The 6,903-nt window shown below is 36.6% G+C and overlaps 1 long non-coding RNA gene across 1 annotated transcript; it reads left to right on the forward strand.

Annotated features, from left to right (window-relative positions):
- The first annotated feature begins 2,694 nt into the window (after positions 1-2,694).
- On the forward strand, positions 2,695-5,344 carry LOC125138619. The gene is made up of 5 exons (XR_007137867.1): positions 2,695-2,806; positions 4,209-4,310; positions 4,529-4,643; positions 4,847-4,897; positions 5,204-5,344. It is a non-coding gene; the product is annotated as an uncharacterized LOC125138619 (long non-coding RNA).
- The last annotated feature ends 1,559 nt before the right edge of the window (positions 5,345-6,903 follow it).

Here is a 6,903-nt window from a genome sequence, read left to right on the forward strand (position 1 = left end):
GGAGGTGTTCCGGGCATGTCCAACCGGGAGGAGGCCCCAGGGAAGACCTAGGACACGTTGGAGGGACTATGTCTCTCGGCTGGCCTGGGAACGCCTCGGTATTCCCCCGGAAGAGCTGGAGGAAGTGTCTGGGGAGAGGGAAGTCTGTCTAGTCTAGTGTTATCTGTTTTTTTTTTTTCAGTTAAGCCTTGTGTAAATGACAGGTTTTATTTTTAATCACGATTTTTTTAATCATGCTTTATATGCGTTATGATTATATATGATTATAAAACAGAAAGAAAGAAAGAAATAGAACAGCTTGCCACTGGGACAGTACCCTTAAAAGGACATCTATGTACCTTATCTAACCCCAAATATTTATAGTTGTACATTGTGCAACACAATTGGATACCATATGCCAATTTACACTTCTATAAAAAAGGAGTGAAGCGTTTTTTGCCACTTTGAGCTCATCGTAACCGAATGCTGGACCGCAGGTGCGAATCAAGCTACAGTACTGGGGGCGCGTGATGATGACATGACAAGTAAGTGACTGATTGCCGTGAATGTCATGTATAGACTATCTTAAACTGCATTTATCACTCTGCATTTATATACATTGCTCCATTAAAACCTCAACATGTGGTGAACACAACTCTCCAATAAAAAAGTGAGGGGGACGAATTTACTTTTTATAAAAAGTGCGGGGGATAATCTACACCCCTGCACACACACACACACACACACACACACACACACACACACACACACACACACACACACACACACACACACATATACTTTATATATATAAAGTGAAGGTGGAATGTTTTTGTTGACGGAGAACACCCCAAACACCCGGAGTCATTGCTCCCAAAACCGTCGGACTGAAACTCTATCGTTACACCCGGAAGGCACAGAAGAGAAGCAGCCAAAGATGAGCATAGAAGTGGTTACTTCTTACTCAACAATTACCTTTCAGGTTAGTTCAATTTGCGCTCTGATACACATTACCACTCTGAAACAAACAAAATGCTTCTTTTTAAGCTTTTATTTGCTATATTACCAGGGCCGTAGCCAGCCTATTGAAAGGGGGGTTCTTTTTTTTTTTCAAAAAGGTCTCCTCCTTTTGTATTTAAATTTGAGGTTCAAATACTTCATTTTGGTGACCTTTTATGCACTAATTTGTGCTGGATTAGCTTGTCTGCTGGTATCTTAAGTGTTTGTTGCCTTTTTGGACTCCTTTATCATTTGTAATGTTGGCTCCCATTTAAAACAGTTCGGCTTAAGCCCAGCCATTTTTAGGGTCATGATTGTTTCGTTTTGAGGTTTTGTTCAAACCGACCATCGAATATCCTCGCATTGGTTGTTGCGTTAAATCTTTCTTAAATCTAGTGCTATTTTCTGATTGGCTATTGTGTAGCCACTTTTTTTTGATTGGCTGATAAGTGTCAGGCTCCACTAAGCGCTGTGGGCTGATACATTTTGGGTGCTGCGGCATATTAAATATATGATAAATAGTCAAAAAACTTTTCTGCGTGAGAAATACAATGTGTTGCGGGAGAGCGTGACAACAGACCGAAATGAGTGACTGTCACTCTCAATGCATGACACTTGACAGCCCTGTATTTTCATCATCATTTCTTGACTCTCTGCCAATGCCTCTTTGCTTGTTGCTGTATTTGTCTTGACACTTATGTATTCAGTACACTGGTCAGTTCCAGTCTTCTTGGGTGCAATTATTACGTAACTAGTACGTCATGTGTTAGCTGGGTAGGAATCGTAAATCAATTAATATACTAATCATTCCAGATAATTTACCTCAAGCTGTTTGCTTTGAAGTTCTCAGAGGAATAAAGACGCGCACCGAAGGAGAGAAGCATTTCCAGTCTGCCGGTATTGGAAAATCACATAAGATGATATTGCACAGCCAATATAACTGAATATCCCACTATGTTTTATTATTATAATTACGCTATGTTTATATGGATATTATATTGTAGACTATTGAGTGGATAAAATATAGAAATCCTTTTAATTTCATATATATAACCCCCCCCATCATTCAGAGGCGATGCTTCTGTTGTGAAAAATCTTAGTAGAAATAATTATTCCTTACAATACTATAACCAAAGTAAAGTATTAGGCCTTGCAAAATATTACAATTGGTGTCAAAAGACATATGTAGGCGATTTTGTAGGCCAAAGATGTTTATTGTAATCATAAACTCAGCAAAAGTAACCAGATTCCAGAATTCCAGAACCAGGTCCAGAATATTTGTCACAAGCATTGATTAAAACAATGATAACAGTAATCACATGAAAAAAACGACTTAAATTCTGGACCTTTGGCAGTGGGGGGAAAAATGCACAGAAAAGTGAACACTGATGCATGAAATATACTAAATGATTTATTCAACAAGGTAATTTATTTTTTGTAGCTTCTATCCACTCATGTGGATAGAAAACAAATAATTTCTTAATCTACTAAAAATATTTTTATCAAATATTAAAAAAACCTCAGTAATAATAGCTTTATTATTTTTAAATTTTTTATATTTTATTAATACTTGTTAACAACAATTATGAAAACTTATTTTTCTTAATCTATTATTAAATATTTTTATCCACATCTCGCGAGCCCTGTTAGAACCTGTGCACACGTCATATCTGTCATGTTTGATGTATTTCATTAACTTGTTTATTTTTGTTTAAATCCAAACACAAAAATGAGCTACACGGAGCAACATCCTACATCCTACTTTAAAGAAAGAAAGAGAACTCCATGGGTTTCCGCGCTCCTTTCAACCAAACTCAGTCAGCTCATGGTAAGAGAATGTACTTAAGTAAAGTTGGCCCCATATACTTAAGTAAAGTTGGCCCCATATTCCCAGATTCGATTTTCCCGAGTCAATAGCTCCTGAGCTAAAGGGTGTTACTACACGAATAACACCTCTTTTTTATCTTAGTAATGTAGAGAGGCAGCTAGAATGCAGCTACGACCTAATCTTACTCAATATCAGCTTTCCTCCGCGTTGGAAATACGGAATTACGGAAAAATACATAATTCTCTATGTGCGAACACCGAAGAGACAGATTCCAAGGGACCGTCTGCAAAGTGCAAACCCCGAAAAACGAATACAAAAACAGTCAATAGCTTTACTGTAATACACTGTACTGTCCCCAGACTCATAACACACATCACTGATGTCCTAATACATGTACTAAAACACTTATTTGGGAGAAATCTCTTTTTTTTATTTTTTATGATTTTTCAAAATTTTAAAAAATCAATAACTTTACTGTAATACACTGTACTATCATCAAACTCAGAACACACATCACTGATGTCATAATACATGTACTAAAACACTTATTTGGGAGAAATGTCTTTTTTTATTTTTTATGATTTTTCAAAAAATTAAAAAATCGATAGCTTTACTGTAATACACTGTACTGTCATCAAACTCAGATCACACATCACTGATGTCATAATACATGTACTAAAACACTTATTTGGGAGAAATGTCTTTTTCTTGATTTTTTATGATTTTTCAAAAAATTTAAAAATCAATAGCTTTACTGTAATACACTGTACTGTCATCAAACTCATAACACACATCACTGATGTCATAATACATGTAGAGAATGTGACTTTGATTTAATAGTGTTTTTACAATAAAGCAGGTTTAAATGACACCGTGTTACAGTCTAATGTTTTCTATCTAAGCAAGATCCTCTTTTTACGTGAATTAGCACAATGCTACTTACCGTGCTAGCGAACTTGGACACAGGTATAAATGACAGTAAAAATACTGAACCGATGAACTTGACTTAAGAATCTATTTTATTTTCACAACATATTTCTTCTGTTGTTTGGTGACTTTTCACAATCCTCGCTACAGGTGTTACAGTAAACCAGGTGTAACATAGTGATTAGACACATACACGATTAGCTCCGGACTTTTAGTTACAATGTGTTTTCTACCTGTAGAATGTACCTAATAATTTCATTTACACAACAGCACAGTGAGGGTCATATTGTATTTAAGGATTAATAACTAACATTACAGGCTTTTTTTAATTATAGTTTATTATCATTATACTCTCTCTCTCTCTCTCTCTCTCTCTCTCTCTCTCTCTCTCTCTCTCTCTCTCTCTCTCTCTCTCCCCCCCCAAAATAAAATGTATTTTAACTTAAATTGTATTATTATGTTTTTCTGTCTACAGGCTCCTTCATCTCCCAGTCTGCTGTTCCTGCACCAGCTCAGAAGCAGCTGACAATCTACATGTTGGAGTCAGCTGATCTGGACAAACAGATCAGGATGCTGTGTGAGTCTCACAGTCATATACAAACTTACACACAAATGCAGCTCAAATACACTTCCTCACAGCATGAGAAGTGTTTCCTTAAATACAACAGTGTATACAGTCTACTTTACACTCCTCTTGCTTTTGGAATATGGAACCAAACAAAACCAAACAAAAGACAGAGCAGCATCTCTCCATCTCACTCATCTTTTTTCTCTCTCTCTCACGTCTCTCTGCAGATGATTTAAAATCTACCCGACTAGGGCCAAACATATAACCAGGTTGGTTATCGAAGGAGAGAACAACTACGACCTGGTCAACTTGATTGCAGAGCCCAACCGTCTGCATGCCCATGTACGTGTACACATACACACACTCATACACACACTCATACATAAACACACACACAGGGGGGGTTGAGTTAGGAAGGGCTTCAGACATAAAACCTGTGCCAAATCAAAACATGTGGATCGGACGATCTGCTGTGGTGACCCTGAACAGGGAGCAGCCAAAGATGAAACACTGTAATTTACCGACATATTCATATGTGTGTGCAGGTTGAGCAGATTGCTGCTGTGCTTCGGGCGAGGGAAGCTGGCCAGGACGTGGTAAGTACTCTGATGCACACAATAATTCTTAGACAAAGGCTAAACAATTTTATTCTGCAGTTATTACTCACACTTTGCAATGATTGAATTTCTTCAATCTGCTTAATAGAAATCTGCTGAATAGAATGAGGAATGACAATTTTGTGGAATGACAATTTTGGAATATCATAATTATTAAAGACCAGAGCAATAACAGTATAATTGTTATAACATAATAAGCTGTAATTAAAATTTCGTAATTATCATTCTATATAAAAGAAATATAACAATATAATAATCAGTGCATGTCTACTTTTCTTTTTTCAGCATTTTCCTTCACTCAAGAAGAAGAGAATGAGGAGAAAGAACATCTAATATTTTCAATAAACTGTATATATTGTACATATTGTATATTATATTTTGTTAATTTATATGTAATGTTTTAATATTAAAAACTTTGAATTAAAATATTAATGACTGTGTTTGTTTAATAATAGTAATAATTGTGTAAGGGATAATTCAAACAATTTTACACTTTTTTCCTGAATAATGTTAATCTCCAAAATCAACAAAATTTGTACAACAAAACTAAAAACTTATTTTTGTAATGGGAAGTGTTGAGAAAAATCTGAGAGAAGGAGAGTGTGTGATAAAGTGTAAAAATATAATAACTCAATCTAACTACCTGAATCTAAATAGTATTAAACTCAGACTTTATAGCACATAATCAATTAAGCCTAAGTGCCTTAGCTGTAGTAGATAAGCTAATTAAAATGAAATAATCACTTAGAGAAACATGGATCAAAAGAAGTTTATTGATGAAAGGCCTAGTCAATATAAGTATAAGAACATCCTGAGAGGGAGAAGTAGGTGGGAGCAAGGAGGCATAAGGAAAGCTGCCTAAAATGGTGAAGATGCCAGGAGTGCTGAGAAGCTTGGGATGACGTAGAACTACTTTATATAGAAGCAAAAAGATGAGAAGGTTGAGGACAAATAATCCACGGAGACTGTTGTTAAAATCCACACACGTGTTCTCTTGGAATCCAGAGAGGAATGTGCTGGTTTCAGGAATTGTCAGGCTTAAGTAGTATATGTATACTCAGAAACAAGGTCGAAAATATTGGGAAATCAGAAATCGTAAATCCATAAAAGGAATAAATAAGTAGGCGGTATGAGCTAAAAGCCATAATAGGAAATTAGGAGGAGGTATGTAAAATAGATAGTAGGAGATGAAATCTTAAACTTGATAATAATGGGAAATCTGATAGAGCATGCAAATTAAGAGAAGGATAATAGAGACAGCCTGACTGAGACTTTATGCACTCGACTGCACAACACCTGGCCAAATGGACTGGCATTACTTATGAAAAAGGATCATTATTACGCATATGCGTTTCGCATTTATAGACTGCAATTGCTCTTGGAAGTAGGACTGCATTCTGGAGGTCAACTGTCAGGCCATAGTGAGTGAAAGGAGGCCAAAAACCCCTGATGTTGTCACAATGTACCAAAGTCATGTGTGACGTCGAAGGCGTACCTGCTATCAGTGTATACAGTCACAGTCTCAACCTCTCCCAACTTGCAGGCTTCTATAAGGGCAGTAAGTTCTGCTGCCTCTGCTGAGTAATGAGATGAGAGCTTACCTGAAAGTAAAATTTCATTCTGGGTAATTGGTGGTGGCACATCCGACAGGGGATGGGTGAATAATGGACAACTAATAGGTCTGTCATTTTCGGATGCAGAGCCATGCTCAACGTTACAAAAAACAAAGTGCACACCACTCCACACACTCCACACACTCCACACTGGTGTGTTATCTTATCAGCGTATGACATCTAATTACCATGTGAGCAGACAGTTTGATTGGCTCTAAAATTGCTCTCACGGTACTTTGATCCCATATACAAATCAGTGTTGACAGCCCCACCTCAAGATGAACACACCTAATGTCTGTTAGGGTGGCTGGGTGTTTAGTTTAGTTTAGTTTATTAATTTATAAAGCACATTTAAAAAAAACAGCCGTTGCA

Source organism: Tachysurus fulvidraco, chromosome 15 (assembly GCF_022655615.1).
Source record: "Tachysurus fulvidraco isolate hzauxx_2018 chromosome 15, HZAU_PFXX_2.0, whole genome shotgun sequence".
Classification (NCBI taxonomy): Eukaryota; Metazoa; Chordata; class Actinopteri; order Siluriformes; family Bagridae; genus Tachysurus; species Tachysurus fulvidraco.